Genomic DNA, 18,280 nt, shown 5'->3' with positions numbered 1-18,280 from the left:
TAGAAATTACTAAGAAAAAATTTTTTTTAATTTTAAGATAAATAAAATTAAATACCTAGGAACAAATTTAACCAAGGAGGTGAAAGACCTATACACTGCAAACTATAAGACATGGGCGAAAGAAACTGAAAAAGATGCAAATAAGTAAGATAGTCCATGCTGCTCATGAACTGGGAGGATGAATATTGGGGTTTTTTGGAAGAATTAATATTGCTAAAATGTCCCATACCACCCAAAGCAATCTACAGATTCAGTGCAGTCCTTATCAAAATTCCAATGGTATTTTTCACAGAAATAGAACAAATAACTATAAAATTTGTATGGAACCACAGAAGACCCTGAATAGCCAGAACAATCTTGAGAAAAAAACAACCAAGCTGGAGGCATCACATGTCCTGATTTCAAATTATGTTACAAACCAATAGCAATCAAAATAGCATGGTATTGGCATAAAAACGGACACATAGATCAGTGGAACAGAATAAAGCCCAGAAATAAATCCATGCATATATTGTCAGTTAATTTGCAACAATGGAGCCAAAAATATATAATGAAGAAAGGACAGTCTCTTCCATACATAGTGCTGAGAAAACTAGACAGCCACATGCAAAAGAATTAAATCACTATCTTACACCATACACAAAAATTAACTCAAAATGGATCAAAGACTCAAACATAAGACCTAAAACCATAAAACTTCTAGAAGAAAACAGGTAGTAAGCTCCTAGACATTGCTCTTGGCAATAATTTATTGGGTTTGACACCAAAAGCAAAGGCAACAAAAGCAAAAATGAGAAAGTGGGACTACATAAAACCAAAAAGTTTCTGTACAGCCAAGGAAACCAACAACAAAATGAAAAGCCAGCCTATGGATTGGAAGAAAATGTTTACAAATCATATGTCTGATAAGAGGCTAATATTAAAAAGTATAAAGAATTCATACAACTCAATAGAAAAACAATCTATTTTTTATTTTTTGTTTTTTATTTTTTTTAAAGACACATTTCTGTATCAGCATCATGATCAGACTATTACATTTAGCAATCAACAGCATGGGTGCAAAAAAATACCTACATTAAAACCTGTTGTTGGAATGCTTTATATTTTCCATAGAACAGAAACTAAAATAACTTGTTATACAATTAGTCACAAAGACTTTGAGTTTTTTGCCCATACACATGATATTGTCTAAAACATGTCTTCTTTGCAGCAGCTAGGCCCTGCCCCCACTGTGCTTGAGTTCACAAATCTGTTGAGTCACAAATCTGTTGTAACCTGTAGTTTCCCTATCACTTCTCTGGCTCTCCTCTCCAGCTAAGCTTTGTTTCCTGGCAGTATTGAAAACCTCCTGCCTCAGCCATTGCTACTGCTGCTGCTGGAACCACTGCAGCCACCTTGGCTTCACGGTTTGGCAAAGTACTGGCCTCTAACACCAAAGGGGCCAGAGCTCCTGCCTCCAAAATGTCCTCCTTTAATGGGTCCAAAATTTGAAGACTGACTGTTGTAACTGGCAAAAAATTATATTCTGCCACCTCCAGCATTGCTTCCAACATTACCAAATCCATTATAGCCATCTCGCTGCCACTATATCCACCACCACCTCCACTGCCACCAAAGCCCCCTTGCCCACTAAGTTTCCTCCATGACTAAAGGTGTCATTCTCACCAAAACCACCTCCATGACTACCACTAAAGTTTCCAGAACTACTTTGATTTCTTCGGCTGGATGAAGCACTTGCTGTCTCTTGCTTAGATAGGGCTCTCCTTACTTCACAGTTGTGGCCATTCACAGTGTGGGATTTTTGAATGACAATCTTGTCTGCAGAGTTATGGTCATCAAATGTTACAAAAGCAAAGCCTCTCTTGTGGCCACTGCCTCGGTCAGTCATGATTTCAAGCATTTTAATTTTCTCATACTATTCAAAATACTCTCTTAGATGATGTTCTTCAGTGTCTTCTTTAATGCCACTGACAGAAATCTTTTTCACAGTTAAGGGGGCACCAGGTCTTTGAGAATCTTCTCTTGAGACAGCCCTCTTTGGTTCCACAGCTCTTCCATCCGCCCTGTGCGGCCCTGCATTCATGGCGGCATCCACCTCCCCCACAGTGACGTACGTGACAAACCCAAAGCCTCTGGAGCGCTTGGTGTCGGGATCTCTCGTTAACACACAGTCCATAAGTGTTCCCATGGCTCATCACAGCTATTCAGACTCTGATCGGTTGTTTCAGAGCTCAAACCTCGATGAAGAGATTCCGCAGCTATTCAGGGTCTTTGGGAGACTCTGACTTAGACATGACGGTGGTGGGAGGGGAGACTTTCACAATGCTGACTTGGTAGTGTCCGCGGGCAGAAAGGCACAATCTGGTTTTTTAAATGGGCAGAGAATCTGAAGAGCTATTTTTCCCAAAACAGCTTACAGATGGCCAACAGGTATCTGAAAAGATGCTCAATATCACTAATAATCAGGGAAATGTAAATCAAAACCACAATGAAATAATCATCTCACACCTGTTAGAATGGCTATTAGTAAAAGACAAGAACTAACAAGTGTTGGCAACGATGTGGAAAAAAAAGGAACCCCTGGGCACTGTTAGTGGGAATATAAGGCACAGCCACTACGGAAAACAGTATAGAAGTTCTTAAAAAAATTAACAGAACTAGCATGTGATTTAACAACCCCACTATGGATATTTATTCAAAGAAAACAAAATCACTATCTCAAAAGGTATCTGCACTCCCATATTCAGTATAAAATCATTTACAATAGCCAAGACATGGAAACAACCTAAATGTCCATCAATGGATAACGAAAATGCAGTATACATATACAATGGAATACTATTCACCCATAAAAAGGGAAATTCTGTCATTTGGAACAATGTGGATGCAACTTGAGGGCATTATGATAAGTGAAATAAGTCACAAAGAAAAAGACAAATACCATATGATTTCACTTATACATGAAATCTAAAGAAACAAACATTTTACAAAAAGCCACTCAAATATATAGAGAACAGATTAGTGGTTGCCAGAGGTGGGGGGTGAGGGGGCGGGCGAAATGGGGAAGGTGGTCAAAAGGTACAAACTTCCAGTTATAAGTAAGTCTTGTGATGTAATGTACAGCATGGTGACCAGGGTTGAAAATACTGTATTGCATACTAGAAAGTTGCTAAGAGCGTAGATCTTAAAAGTTCTCACAAGAAAAAAATGTGATGGATGTTAACTAAACTTATCATGGTAATCACTTCACGGTCTATACATCTATTGAAACATTATGTTGTACACCTTAAACTAATACAACAGTACATGTCAATTATATCCCAATTTTAGAAAGGGATTTGCCAGGGCGCCTGGATGGATCAGTCGATAGAGCATGTGACTCTTGATCTCGGGGTTGTGAGTTTGAGCCCAATGTTGGGCATACAGATTACTTAAAAATAAAATCTTAGAAAAAGCTAAAAAATTAAAAGAGATTTGCCTCTTCTGGAAATGTCACATAAATGAGATCATGTAATATGTAGTCTTTTGCATCTGGATTCTTTCACAAGTGGGAAACATTACTGAGGAATGTTGAATCATATGCACTAGAAGCACTGGCAGAGGCAACCACAGGAGGTACTGATAAAAATCATGAAGAACAGAATATTAAAGTAAGCCTGATAAATTATGAAAATCAGGACTTCAGAGTAAGCCTGATAAAGTATTGTGAAAAAGACGTCAGAGTGAGCTCAATGCACCTAGTAACAAAAATGTAAAACTTGCTTCTATCCATTAAAAGTAGGATGACGTATAACAACTGTAGCTTTATTTCCAGATAAATAGAACTAAAAATCCACTGTAGCTTTGTAGCCACTTGCAGGTAACTTGTATGTATTCTGGTATTTTTTCACTCAATAATAAAATTATCTAATTGTACATTTATGAATTGGCATGTTCCTTTGGGTCTCAATTTCTCATTTCTCCTACATACACGGCATGTTTTTGAGGTTCATATTATGTTGTTGCATCTACCAGTGGCTTGGTCCTTTTTAACTGCTAACCAGTACTCCATTGTATGGATACACAGTCTATTCTCATTGTTCCTGGTAGTTATGTTCTATAAAATCACTTCGAACACTGAATTTAGTGAATACTTACTCATTGACCATAGGGGAAATGCAGGGGTGGTTCCTGCAACATGTCTTTTTCATCAACTAATAATATATAACCTTGTTTTGTGTGTGTTTTTGTCTGAAGACACCATATTTACTATATAGCGTTGATTCATTAACATTGAACTCATGGCAAACAGCACTAGAACTCATGCCTGAATGAAGCTTCTCTAACACAAGTCTTTTTTTCCACAAGGCACATCACAACCTTCTTGAGTGTAGGAATGCTAGCCAGCACTTCAGCCCTAGGCCTGGATGCTTTTTTAAACAAAATCACCAACAAAAAGCACACAAGAAAATGTGAAAAACATAGCACTAAATAGACTGCAAAAGGACAATTATGTACAGGAACAGAGCTGAAACAAGGAGGCAGAGTGTCGCCTAGTCTGACCTCAGCTAGGAACATGTTTGTTGGGTGACTCAAATTCTCTGCTGCTCTGCACATGTGCATATCCAAGAATGGCCAGGAAATTCCTATTGATTTTGAGGTTACAAATAGCTTTTAGCAAGTAGGCAAATCTGCACATGTAGAATCCATGAATAATGAGAAATGACTACTATATTTTATCTACTCACCAAATGACAAACATTGTGATTATTTCGACATTTAGGCTATTGTGAATCATTCTGCTAGGAACATCTGCATACAAGTCTTTGTGGAAATATTTGCTTTTATTTCTCTTGGGCAGATACCTAGGAGTGGAATTGCTAGGTCTTATGTAAGTTTGTTTACCTTTTTAAGAAACTGCCAAACTGTTTTTCAAAGTGGTTGGACCATTTTATACCCCCCACCAGCAATGTCTGAGGGTTCCAGTTTCTCTATGGCTATAGTAAAATCACCATAGGTTGTAGCATATCTTTTGATAAAAACTCTTTTTTTTTTTTTAAGATTTATTTATTCATCAGAGAGAGAGAGAGAGAGAGCACTTGCACAAGCGGGGGGAGTGGCAGGCAGAGGGAGAAAGAGGCTCCCTCCTGACACAGGACTTGATCCCAGGACCCTGGGATCACAACTCAAGCCAAAGACAGATGCTCAACTGACTGAGACAACCAGGAGTCCCGATGATAGGCATTTTTGTGGGTGTGAAGTGGTACCCCATTATAGTTTTGATTTCCATTTCCCTAATGACTAATGATTTTGCACATCTTTTCAGGCATTTATTAGTCATTCATATATCTTTTATAGGTGAAGTGCTTATTAAAATATTTTGCTCATTGGGTTTTTTATTGGGTTGTCTTTTTATTATTAAGGTCTTTCTATATTCTGGATACAAGTCCTTTATCAGATACATGATTTGCAAATATTTTCTCATGCTTTGTCTTTCTACTTCAATGGTGTTTCATGAAGCACAAAAGTTTTAATGATGAAGTCTAGTTTATCAATTTTGTCTTTTCTGGAAGTGATTTTGGTATTGTGTCTAAGTGATTTTGGTGTTGTATTTTGTCTAACCCAAGATCATGAGGATTTTATGCTGTTTTCTTTTCAAAGTTATATTCTTTATCTTTTAACGTCCAATGATTTTAGTAGAATATTGTGTTGGCCGTTATTGAGCAAAGTTTCCCTAAATTATTATGTATCAGTCAAAATGTAGATTTTAGTTTTTTTCAGAAAAAATATATTTTTAAATTTTGCTTATAAATATTTCTATGTTCCACTGTTTTGCTTTTCTTCTTAGGGGAGAATTAAGTATTTTGCCTGTCTTCTATTATTTGCCATTTGCTCTAGTCTTTTTTATGTTTTTCTTTTATTCTGTTTCATCTTTCCTTTTCTCATTTCTAATCTCTATGGCCCTAACTGTGCTTTCAGTCATGCCTAGTCTTGCTTGTGCTTCTTATAATTTAGTCTTTATTTTTTGTAATGGTTTTGTTTTTCTTGTTTCTTCTTTGATACCTATCACTTAATGCTTCACCTCCTCCTATCATCTAGCTAGCACCTCCTATTATCTGACCATTTCTTTCCTTAGCTCTTCTACTTCTGCCATGTGTCTTCCCTTCTTAGGTTTAACTAAAGCACTGAGTTTCTGAAAATTCACACTGGGATATTAGGTAACCGTTTTCTTTTGCTTTGGGTCAACATTTTTTTGTTAAGTTTCTTTGTCCCTCAGGGAAATTTTGTTGCCCCTTTTCATCATTTTCTTACAGTATCACTTTAAGTATCTTTTTTAAAAATTATATTAGATTTAAAGATTTATTAGTTATATATTCCTAAAGAGGTTAGACGAGGCCAACTTCTAGGTTTTGCATTACCAAATACATTGGTCACAGAAAACCTCCCTAATATTAGAGCAGATCTGAAGGAAGTGAGGAGGAAGCCAGAAATCCCAAGCATTCTAGGAAAGGGAATAGCAAGTATGAAGTCCCCCAAGGAAGGAGAGTACTTGACATGTTTGGAAAATAGCAAGGACCAAGCTGGCTGGAGTAGGGTGTTTAAGGGGGCAAGAATAGAAGATGAAGTCAAGGTGCAAGATACGGGGAAAGAGTACAGCTCTCACAAAGCCTTTGTAGGAAGCAAAAGGATTTTGGCTTTTACTCTGAATAAGATGCAAAGCCACTGGAAGATTCTGAGCGAGAAGTTGACATAATCTGATTGAGATTGTAAAAGGATCACTCTGAATACTTTGTTGAGAGCCGACTATATGGGTGCAAGCATGAGAACAGGGAGACTGGTTAGGAGACTACTGCAATAATTCAGGTGAGAAATGATGGAGATCTGGACCACAGTGGTAGCAATAGAAATGGTGAGAGATGATTAGATTCAGAATGTATTTTGAAGGTACAGGTAATAAGTTCCCCCAAAGACTGGATGTGAGCTATGAACAAAAGTGAGTGCTCAAGATGACTCCAAAGTTTTTGAACTGAGCAACTAGAAGGATGCAGTTGTCATCAATTAAGTTGGGAAAGACTGATGAAATATGAGGTTTGAGGGGCAAGATCAGGAATTAGGGCTTGGACATCAACTTTGAAATGCCTGTTATACATCTTATCTGGAGACTTCTAGTAGACAATTGCTTATACATACAAGCCTGGAGTTCAAGGGATAGGTCTGGTCTAGAGATATTAATTTAGGAGTAATTGGCATATACATAATATTTAAAGCCATGATACAACAACTAGAAGAGTAATTGAAGTTACTCAACCTAGGGGGTCACTTTTGATTAAGATAACTGAAGCCTGAGCCCTGGGTCTCAATGTTTAGAAGTCAGGATGAGAAAGCACTGAAACATGAGATTCGTAAGCCTAAAACACCAGTGAAGACCTAGTAGAGAACCCAAGAACCCACTCACAGGGCAGCCACCTCTTCCGCATTGCCATGAGGTCATGTACAACACACAGCCTCTTGGGAAGAGGTATGGTAGGGAAGACCACCCTGAAAGACTAAGCATTTATCCCTAAAGAGGCTAAATTGACTCTAAAACGATTCTTTATTTTGGAAAGAGACTGAGTTACCTATAATAACTGGCAATTTGTGATTTTTCTTCTACCATCAAAGAGAATCGAAGCATCAAGGCAAGTTATAGGAATAGAGTGCTATAAGTTTTACGGATTTGGGTACAGTGTGAAAAATTTAGATTCTGCTATATTGATCAACAATTCAGTCAAAGACATCCATGTTTCTCAGCTCCCCTGAAGCTCTGACAGCCCCAGTGGATCCAATTTACTCCCAAGCATCAATAGCTTGAAGGCAGAAGATGTTGTGCTTCAATTGTCTATCACAATACAAACAGCTACTATATACCGACTTCTTACTCTGTGGGTAAGCAGTTTAATACATTGTTCCTTGATCATCATCACAATCTTAGGAGATGAGGACTATCAGTCTACATTTTAGATATCAGGGAAAAGAAGCCCAGACAGTAACCTGACCAAAGCAGCAGAGTCATGATTAAAACCCAAGTCTGGTTATAGCACCCGGACTTTGATTCACCGTATCATATTGCTAGTCACATCACCTTGAAACTTAGGTTTATCTACTCAAAGCTCCAGGAATCTTGAAGGAAGGCAGGGGGCATAATTAAGGCAAGCCACTAGAGACCAACTGAGCCGAGGGGGTTGGAGGTCACACCTTTTATAAGCGTAGAGGCATTGACAGATATATCTTGCTCAAATTTTGTCACTCCTATAATCCATCTTCCTAAGAAGCACTGGGCTGTGGGACTAGTGGTCTATTTTGGGACTATTAACTAGCACAGAGGCTCTGAAAAGCTAATTAATCTCTTGGCAAATAAATGATTAGACCCCATGTAAGGATGTGCCCTCAAAGTAAAGAAGGAAAGTAGGTCAAGGAATCAGCAATAACAAATTTTAGCATGACAGTTTTAGATCTAGGGAGAGATTAATGTTGGCTCCTTCACACTTTGGTGAAGGATTTGTGAGTATAGATGACAGATTTCAAAAGTTGCTCTAAAACAAGGTTTCCTCTCCTGGAACTCATTTGCCTTTGCATATTGTTTGATATTAGTATTCCATGTTAGGAGAAATCCATTTTCCCTAGTTACAGAGGACTTGATTTAAGATACTAGATATCCTCAGGTTTTTCTTCAACTGTAAAAGAGAGACCATACTCTTTATAATGCATACAGTATTGCCTAAATCATAGGTGGGAAGTTGTACCCAAACACAGGCCAAACTGAGAGGCTCTCTTACTGTAGTTTGCACAAATCCCAGACTGTGTCTGTGTTATGCTGTCACATGGAAAATGTTAACTCAGTAAGTCTCCCATCTCAGGGTAAACACACAGGTTCTTTCAACCTGACTATTGCAGATGACAATGAAGACCCTATGGTTCAACTTCGGGCTGCTCTACTGTGTATTATTTTTTAAAACTCCACCTTGCCCATCTTCACCAATTGCCATTTAACTCTTTTATCATTGAAAAGGCTTCTGCCAGGTGAACTCTGCTACCATTTTGGGTGCTTTGTCCCAAGGTGAAGTTTTTATTACTAGTTCCCTTCATGGGTCTAATATCTATACTAGATATGGGTGGAAAATAGCAACCATTCCACTCCGCCTATTTGTAAGTATCCAGCTCAAGTCCTTACAAAATCAGGCACTTAATATTTATTAAAAGATAACTTCCTCCACCTCCTTATCTTAGAAGCTCTCTGCAGGCCACATCCATATCTATCTTTTCTGTATTCATTTAGTCCTCAGTGCCAGACCACTCATTTTGACATTTATTTACATTATTCTTCAATGATTTATAAATGCTTAATGTGCCTATGTCTTGCCTTAAGAGTGAACTACCTAGGGATAAGATTTATATCACCTATCTTCTAGTGCTAAACACATGGATGGTATGTAAGAAATGCCCAATGTTTTGGTTAGATTATCCTGGCTACAAGAAACAAAGGCTATAGCAGTTCCCTCAACTAATGAGAGAAACTATTCAAAGAGAAACCAAAGCCAAACAGCCCATAGGAAGAGCAGGGCCTGCAGCAGAATCAGGCTATAGGGTACTTAGCATTCTACTACTCTAGAGGGTTAGAACCAGGGGTAGAACCAGATTCAAACTGGGATATATAAGTTGTTTTCCCTAGGCATATAGACTTGAGTCCCAATAATTCTAGTAGGAAAGCTGGTTTGAAGCTAATCCGGTAAGGGATATGGAAAGATAATAAAAGTTATCTTTTAGATATAACTTTAAGTTTTATATATATGTATTTAAGATAACTTTTATTATCTTTCCATATCCATGAGCAACTTCCTCAATCATAGAGAGTCCACCAGTTCATGGTTATAGACCTTCATGAAGTCTGGTTACACTTATTGTCCTTGCCTTCCATGAGACGTCTACACTATCATCTTCCCAATTTCACCTCCTTTTTTTGACTCTAGCTCAAATGGGTTTTTCTTTCTCATAACAAAATGATCCCTTTCTAGAAACCAATTTCCTACAATAAAATGGTTCCTAAGATCGCAATATAGCAATAGTCTATGAAACCATCCACATTATTTCAACCTTACCACAAATTGTATTAAAATTGTTTTCTGGGGCGCCTGGGTGGCTCAGTCAGTTAAGCATCTGACTCTTGGTTTTGGCTCAGGGGATGATCTCCGGGTCCTGCGATCCAGCCCCATATTGGGCTCTGCGCTCTGCATAGAGTCTGCCTCAGATTCTTTCTCCCTCTCCCCTCCCCACCCCCTCCCTGCTTGCTCTTATGCTCCTTCTCTAAAATAAATAAATGAAATCCTTTTTAAAAATTTGTTGTTTTCTTTTCAATAATTGTATTCCCTCCTTTTTGGAACTACTGGGGAAAGAGAACACTAACTTCAGTGTACGCATTGTAGGCTGTGCTGTCTCTTCTGACCTTGGAGGAGTTAGGGGAGAGACTGCAAAAAATGCAGACTACCCTGGGCTTGAGAAAATTCTAAGTCATAGGGAAAGATGAGCCAGACAAATCTTCAATGGCTGAAAGATGAAAAGAAGATCAATTGACAAAAGAAATAAAAGAGAATCTCTAAACAATTATAGACTCTCTGTCCCAGCTCTAGGTTAGGAGACTTGGACAAAATTGCAGAACTGGAAAAAGAACTGACAAACACCAAAGAGGAACTTGAATTCAGGGCTAAAAAATGGGGTAAGTCAGATGGAGATTTTTCTCTAAAATTCACTATAGCTGAGCAGAAAGAAGAGATACGAGGGAAATCTGATGATATGGAGTTCCTAACTAGGAATACACAAATTAAAGATGACTTTATGAAAGCTATCAAACTACAACTGGTTGACCCCAAAGACATACCAGATATGAAATGCTTGACTCCAAAATTTTTCTTCTTCAGGAAAAAATTTCTTGAATCCCTGTCAAGAAACTTCAGGAAAACAAAGACAACAGTAGCTACTGATGTTGGAAGAGTTGGTAAATAAAACAACCTGGTGCATTGAGACCCTTTAAGCAGCGAGCTCTATGGCAATCTGGTGAAGATTCATACTCACCCAGAGAACTATGAGTGAGGCTGAATTCTGCAAGTGAAACTGGAAGGTTTCCAGGGACTATGCAGTCTTCTCTGCCTCTTAGAGGGCGCCTGGAGCACTTAAAGCAGAATGAAGATCCTGGCCACCACTGAAAAGGGAAACGAGAAAGTCCATCAAAAGGAGGTCTTCTGAGCACTAGTGGGTGATGTCCAGGATGGGCCATTAGCATGGACTCTGAAATTAATATCAAATTAATCCACCTGTATCTCTGCTTCATCTCTACATAATATGATAGAGATTATAAAAGTTTTAGGACATTTTAAATCATTCTTAAACTAGATATTTACTCAAGAGAAATAAAAGCATGTTTATACGAAAACCTGGACACACATTTTGTGATAGCCCAAAACTGGAAATAATCTAAGTGCTTTTTAATTGGTGAATGGATAAGCAAATATTCTCATCTTCATCCCCTTTTCCTAGGTCCAAAGGAGAGCAGCCACATATGCTCGTACACAGCAGCACTTCATGGCATGCCCACTTGATGAGCACCCCATCAGTAACACAACCTGAGTTCAAAGATGCTCAATTTGCTTCTATGTTTTTACATACTTTTGCCTACTTTGCCTGCTTGACCACTATTGGCTACTGGTACGCTCTCAAATGTCTTTACCTCTACAGTACAGCATTAGGAAACTAATTTGCGCAATAAACATGTTCCCGCAAAGCTGTAAATTAGAGTTTTTGAAATCCAAATATATTTTCCCACAGCTCCTTAGTGTCAGAGATGTTTTATCTTAATTTGTGATAATCAGTTGGCAGTGACTTTGAACTTCAGTTTTAAGTTACTCCACTATAAACCAAGTAGTTCCTCATTTGTACAAAAACATTTTTTTAAAGACTTATTTATTTATTTGAGAGAGGGAGAGAGCGAGCTTGAGCATGAGCATGGCGGAGGGGCAGAGAGAGAGGAAGACAAGCAGACTCCCCACTGAGTGGGGAGCACAACTCAGTGCTTGATCCCAGGACCCTGAGATCATGACCTGAGCCAAAATCAAGAGTCAGATACTTAACTGACTGAGCCACTTAGGCACCCTTGTACAAAAACATTTCAATGCACCATGAACTTATTTTACAGAAAAGAAAGGACAAGTTCTTTCATAATGTGAATTATGCACTAATAATTTATCTTTTTAAGATTTAGAATTTAGAATTTAATTATCAGGTGGGCTACTGTTGTTGTCTTTGTATTCATAGTGCCCTGTGGCCCTACCTCATCTCAACTTTTTTACGATTTCAACATTTTTCTAAAATCAGGCTTATTGAGATATAATTGACATGCAATAAAATTGCTCTTTAAAATTTCTTCAAAACTCTACAAGTTTTATTTTTTTAAAGATTTTATTTATTTGTTTGACAGAGAGAGAGCGAGAGCGAGAGCACAAGCAGAAGGAGCAGTAGGCAGAGGGAAAGGGAGAAGCAGGCTCCCCACTGAGCAGAGAGCCTGACATGGGGACATGGGGCTTGATCTCAGGACCCTGGGATCATGACCTGAGCTAAAGGCAGACACTTGACTGAGCCACCCAGGCGCCCCAAAACTCTATGAGTTTTGAAAGATGCAATGTGTAACCCACATCACACTCAAGATACAGAACAGTCCCATCACCCAAAAAAGTCCCTCAAGCCACTTTGTAGTCAACACTTCCCATGCAACCACTAATCTGTTTTCTTTCCCTACAGTTTTGGCTTTTACAGAATGTCATATACATGGAAACATCAGTATATAGGTATTTGTATTTGCATCTTTCACTTAGAATACATTTTTTTAAAAAGATTTTATTTATTTATTTATTTGACAGAGAGAGACAGTCAGCCAGAGAGGGAACACAAGCAGGGGGAGTGGGAGAGGAAGAAGCAGGCTCATAGCGGAGGAGCCTGATGTGGGGCTCGATCCCATAACGCCGGGACCACGCCCTGAGCCAAAGGCAGACGCTTAACCGCTGTGCCACCCAGGTGCCCCTCACTTAGAATACATTTGAGATTTATATTGTTATATCAGTAGTTTGTTCCTTTTATTGATGAGTAGATTCCATTGTCTATACAAACCACTATTTGCTTATCCATTCACCAATTAAAAGGCACTTAGATTGTTTCCAGTCTTTGGCTAATATAAAATGTGTGTCCAGGTTTTTGTGTAAACATGTTTTCATCTCTCTTGGGTAAATATCTAGGAATGGTATTGCTGGGTCATATGGTAAGCTTGTATTTAACTTTATAAGAAATTGCCAAACCGTTTACTCAAGTGTCTCTCTACTATTCTGCAGTTCCATCCACAATGTCTGGGAGTTCTAGTTGCTGCATATCCTCAATAGCACTTGGAATTATTTTTATTGTGACCAAGGAATAATATTTCATTGTGGTTTTGATTTGCATTTCCCTAATGACTAATGATGATATCATTTCTTTTGCCATCCATATATCTCCTGTGGTGATCATTCAACTACCCCAATTTTTAAAAAAGATTTTATTTATTTTAAAGAGAGAGAGCACGAGTTGGGGGAGGGGGAGAAGCAGAGGGAGAGGGACAAGCAGACTCCCTGCTGAGTGGGGAGCCCAACATAAGGCTTAATCCCAGGCTTGAGATCATGACCTAAGCTGAAGTCAGACACTTAAGTGAGCCACCCAGGCGCCCTAACTACCCCAATGTTTTTAAAACTGGTTTACCCGTCTTTTTATTGAGTTGTAGAATTCTTCATGTATTCTGGATACAGTCATTTATCAGATATGTTTTGCAAACATTTTCTCTCAGTCTGTTACTTGTCTTTTCATTTTCTAAACACTGTCATCCAAAGAGCAGACATTTTTTATAAATTATTTTAATGGAACTTCGGGTGCTGTAAGAAATTTTTTGCATATCCCAGGATCACAAAGGTTTTCTCCTATGTTTTCTTCTAAAAGTGTTATAATTTTAGATTTATGATCCATTTTGAGTTATTTTGTATGTGGGGCAAGGTATGGGTTGACAGGTTGTTCTTTTTTTCTTGCAAAATAGTGTTCGATTATTCCAACATTTTCTTTTCTTTTCCCTATCTTTTGGTAAGTTTCCATTTATCAGACACTCTATATAGAATCTACAAAAATGAAGGACATCCTTTAGCTTTGGTGTGACAATCCTATGGCTAGAGATGGGAGGACAGTTCCCACTTTCTTTGGCAAGAAATGCATAAGTAGTGTGCTTTCTGCTCTAGATATGCATTGTATAGGACAGTCCAGAAAGAACTGTCAATGCTCCCTAGCCAGGGATCACCAGGAACACACCAGTGGTTCAACTAGGTGCGCTTATTACTCATTTCAATGAGGGAAAGAACACACCATGGGCATCAGTGACATGTCTCAGTAAGAGGAAGGACTTATACTAAGATTTTGATCTGTGTTAGATGGTTTGGGGAACTTTGCTTTAAACTGGATGCTGTCAGGAAGCAGGGGTAAGTCTATGATTGAATATCTTAATAAATCTTTTGTAGAAAGAGGGAAGACTAGCATGAGGCTAAAGCTGTAATTGGCAAAGAGGTAACAGTCACTCCCATTATTTGATATTTTCAGTTTAGATATTCCATTTGGTGGCTTGGATAGGTTCATGTTTCTGTCTATGTTCAGACATGGTTATGGAGTAGTCTTATTTTTGTCCTGATCCATCATGATCATGCAGTGGCCTTTTCTGATGTTGATGTTCTCTGAAACTGTTTATGTTCCAAAGGAGACATCAAGGCCTAGCTAAACACCAGGCCAGCTCCTAGCAACACCAAGACCTGGCTGATAGCACCAGGTCAGCCTTTTGATGTCAGGGACTGCTTTTTTCTCTCAGAATATAGTGGTTGAGAACTTAGGCCGTAGAGTGAGAAAAAAACGTGTTTGATTCCAGGATCTGCTCTTTACTGGCTGTGGGTCCTTGGATAAATTATCTAACTTCTCTATGCCTCATATGAATATGGGGATAACAGTACTTGCCTCATTGGATTACTGGGAGGAATGAGATATGTGCTAAAAACTTGTGTCAAGGGGCATGTGGGTGGCTCAGTCGGTTAAGCGTCTGCCTTCAGCTCAGGTCATGATCCCAGGGTCCTGAGACCGAGTCCTGAGTCGGGCTCCTTGCTCAGCAGGGAGCCGGCTTCTCTCTCTGCCTACCGCTCCCCCTGCTTGTGCCCTCTCTCTGACAAATAAATAAAATCTTAAAAAGACTTGTGTCAAATAAACCATGATTCTATCACAGAAAAGGTTAAGAAAGCTATTGGGGCGCAGAAAGGAAAACCAAGAATAGTCAGGTAACTGTGCCAGGAAAGTCAAAGAACAGTAAGAAAGTAAGAATAGAAAAGCAAAGTAATTTACATTGGGTGATAATCTATATAAAGCTGTTAACTGTCCAGCTCACTTCAAAATGCCAGGATAATGCAACACATTCATAAAAACATGATGGAACACAGGAAAGTATGTGGACCTTATACCAAGTGATTTGTCATTTAAATGAATTCACATAGAAACACTGAGAAGAGTGGTCGACAACTCAACAATGAAAACTATTATTGTGTCCATGCTAGGAGGTAGATTTATGTGATAGAAAGTTGGATTGGAATCACTTTCAACTTCAATGCCTATAAATAATTTCTTGCTTTCATGTTTCTGGTGTACAGCTTGCTTCTTTCTGGCCCTTGCTTTTTGAACGCCCCATCTTGTTAAGCATGCAATAGCACATCTAATTTCTAGTTTTTCAATAATGCAGAAGGCTCTCTGCGTGTAACCAACTAGAGGAAAACTAAGCACTTTAAGAGACTGGATAATTAATATAGGCTGCACTTAGAATTTATTCCATTAAAAGAAAATTATTGACTGAAGGCTCCATGGACCCATCATTTTAAAACATTATACAATCTTTCAAAATAACATCTAGAAATGGCTTCATTTTAATAATCTGAGAATGAGATTTCACAGAACAGGAATCAAGACCTGTGTGGACTCAGTCTACACAATGAAGAGGGCCTGACTTCCTTGAGGCTCCTTCTGCCACACCAAGGTACCCCAAATCAAGATAGCATCCTTCTGTAGAAGCCATTTCATCATGATCATAATATTTTCATTTTAGATCTAGGGGTGGGTGGGCATGGAGGGGTGCCACTCACTTTTACAAGTTTGAAAACTGAGGTAGTAAGAAACAATGGGGTCAGCCTTACAAGGAATACATGCCTACCTATATATACTGGCAGTTTTATAAGGTTCTGGTGAACTCACAACCTCCCAAAGAGCTTACCTCCATCTTGGTTGGTTTATGTGGTGGTTTTTAACCACTGCTATGGATTACAACATTAATAACTGTAAAAATGTCCAATCTCCCAGGAACCGCCTCAGTTTTACTAATCCTTTATACTTTAACACTGATTAAATTCTCTTGTAGAGAGAAGTGCAAGGGAAGAACAGTATTAACTGTCCACTTTATAATTCCGCCTAGTGTTCACCCTGGAAAAGTTACATATTAAGGACAGAGGTTTCTGTGATAATAAGAAAATAGAGTAAGTACCCAAATCTTCACATTTTGGGTAAACACCACAATCCTCAGAGCCTGCTAATCATCCAAATCATATTTTACCTATTTTATTTTTGTAATTTTTTTTAGAGAGAGAGAGGGGGGAGGACGGACAGAGCGATACAGAATTCTAGGCAGGCTCCATGCCCAGGGCAGAGCCGGAGACGGCTGGATCATGGAATCATGACCTGAACGGAAATCAAGAGTCCCACGCTTAACTGACTGAGCCACCCAGGCACGCCCAACCAAATTGTATTTTAAAGTGACAATATTTGTTAATTTCCCCCCTTTAAGTTCTGGAAAACTAAAATATCCTGATAGTCTTAGATCAACAGTCTAAGTGGATTTGATTTGCTGCTTTGATAAATCGATGACCAGACTGAAACCATAAACTATATTTAGTCCACTACATTTATGACCTGGGTCAAAGTTAGCTTCTTCCAGGATGTTCTCCTTGGTTAGAGTGTCTTTTTCTGAGCCTGGTCAACAGTTACTATTCGGTTGCATCATCCTGATTATTTTGCTTTCGGCGGGGGGGGACATTTTGTGAGGTTACTGACTGGTTGCTTCGCGTGCGTTTTGTCTTGCTGACTGGATCGTGAAGGAAGATCTCAGACTTGTACAGGAATTCACATTTTGGAAAGCCCTTTCACACCCACCATCTCTTGATACTCTCAAAAAACCTATGATGGACTTCCTGCCCTCTTCATGTTAAGCTGCGGAAGGAGGGGCGGAGAAAGGTGAGTGGGTCCCATTGACCTAGTTGAGCAGCCTCCGCGCCCCTCCTCTCCTTCCGTCCCCACAACACCTGCAGTTAAGAGTGAGACGCCTTCCATCGCACAGAGCTCAGGTGCAGACAGCGTCATCTCAGCGCCACACGCTTCTCCACACCTTCCAGAACGGCAGGCAGAGCTTCTGCCGCGGCGGGGAGGCGAGAAGAGGCACCCTGCTAGTCAGCAGGTGGCGAGGGAGGGGCGCCACGCCAGGTTTCTAACTTCCGACTCACTTCTCTATCCACTACCAAACACCCACTCTCCTCTTCGAGTGCCTGGCGAGCCCTCGGCACTGCAGGAAGCCGGGCGACCAGCACCAACTGCAGCGGTTCTTACTGCCAATTCAGGGGCAGGGCAGCTTTATAATAACGACCACAACGTCCCTGTCGCCACCTCTGTCACCTGGGCAGTAAGGGCGCGTCGAGAGCCCCACAGCGAAGGGCTGACAGAAGGCCCAGCTCATCAGTCTCGTGAGGGGAAGCAGGGAAAGGAAGATTGAAGCCCAGGGACTAAGAGCGAGCCCGAAAAATTGGCCACCATCCCACCGTCCCTAGGGCAAAGGTTCTGAATTCCGACCGACCGTTACTCGCAGCATAACGAAAGCTTCGCGAAGTCGCGGGGAGAGTGCTTGAACCGTGAAGGCCGCAGCCAGCGCGTTGCCGGGGCTCCGCGCCCCTCGCCCGATCTGATTGGACGGCGGAGGAAAGGGGGCGGAAGGCCCCAGGACAAGGCGCGCGCGCAGGCGGACCAGGGGTTCCCGCGGAGGCACCCAGGGGGCCAAGGGGCGGGAGCAGAACGGGGTGGGCGCCGCGCGTGCGCACGTTCGGAGGCGACCAGCTGGGGGCTGCTGGGAGAGCAGGGCAGTTCA

At 40.0% G+C, this 18,280-nt stretch overlaps 1 pseudogene; it reads right to left on the bottom strand.

Moving 5' to 3' along the window:
* Window positions 1–1,314: 1,314 nt before the first annotated feature.
* Window positions 1,315–18,222, bottom strand: LOC123001152 (heterogeneous nuclear ribonucleoprotein A1-like; annotated as a pseudogene).
* Between the last annotated feature and the right edge of the window lie 58 nt (window positions 18,223–18,280).

This window comes from Ursus arctos, unplaced genomic scaffold (genome assembly GCF_023065955.2).
Source record: "Ursus arctos isolate Adak ecotype North America unplaced genomic scaffold, UrsArc2.0 scaffold_21, whole genome shotgun sequence".
NCBI lineage: Eukaryota > Metazoa > Chordata > Mammalia > Carnivora > Ursidae > Ursus > Ursus arctos.
Note: the sequence above shows the minus strand (reverse complement) of the source record. Positions and strands in the feature narration are given on the sequence as shown.